The following is an 898-nucleotide window of genomic DNA, read 5'->3' as shown; positions in this document are numbered from 1 at the left end:
CCATAAAGAAAAATAAAAACATAAGACTGAACGTAACGTTTCTTTTTTGGGATGCGGTTGGTAGGAGAATGATTTGATAGACGCACGCAATGAATGTACCTTTCTAAATAACGCATGCGCCTACCTTGTCTTTGGGAGTTAGGTAAGGATTAGTTTCATGATAATATCTTACTTATCTGCTGTACGAATCAACAAAGCATCTTTATAATTAAATACTTATTAAAGTACTATGGGAAGGAGCGTCGCAATTATACTTTGGAAAACTCCTAGGGACCCCAAATGAGGGGACCCTGTAGGGGACAGGTGAGGTGTCAAGTCCTCACTGGGTGTTGCACTGTTCATGAACAGTGCAACACCCAGTGAGGGCTTGACACCTCACCTGTCATGAACAGTGCAACACCCAGTGAGGGCTTGACACCTCACCTGTCCCCTACAGGGTCCCCTCATTTGGGGTCCCTGTAGCATCACTCTTATACTTTCGTGATATTTGCACAAAATCAAGTAGACAAAGACTTTGTTTTTAAAATAAAATAAAAGCGATTTTTTTTTAAAGAAAATGAGGTGTGCACAGTGCACGTTACTGAAAACTGATTTTGGGCATCAGTATTTTTTTTTAGGGAAAATTACTTCCAGACCCCAAATTTTAAAAGGCAATATCACACAGTCCCTCATATTTTTACCTATGCGCTGCAGCCCCCAACTTTTGAAAATTTTGTGCCCCAGCCCCTCCAGCTCACCTCTCCCCAAGTTTCAATACATAACTTGTTAAAATCCCAACCTTACCCTCAACATGCTTTCTTCTTTCTTCCTCCTCCAGTCCTCCTCTTCCACTCCCCCCTTTGCCCCCTCCCTCAACACTCTCATCCTCTCTTCCTCCCCTCCTCCTCTTCGATCCTGC

This window comes from Asparagus officinalis, chromosome 3, assembly GCF_001876935.1.
Source record: "Asparagus officinalis chromosome 3, Aspof.V1, whole genome shotgun sequence".
Lineage (NCBI taxonomy): Eukaryota > Viridiplantae > Streptophyta > Magnoliopsida > Asparagales > Asparagaceae > Asparagus > Asparagus officinalis.
The sequence above is the reverse complement of the archived record's forward strand: the minus strand, read 5'-3'. Positions refer to the sequence as shown.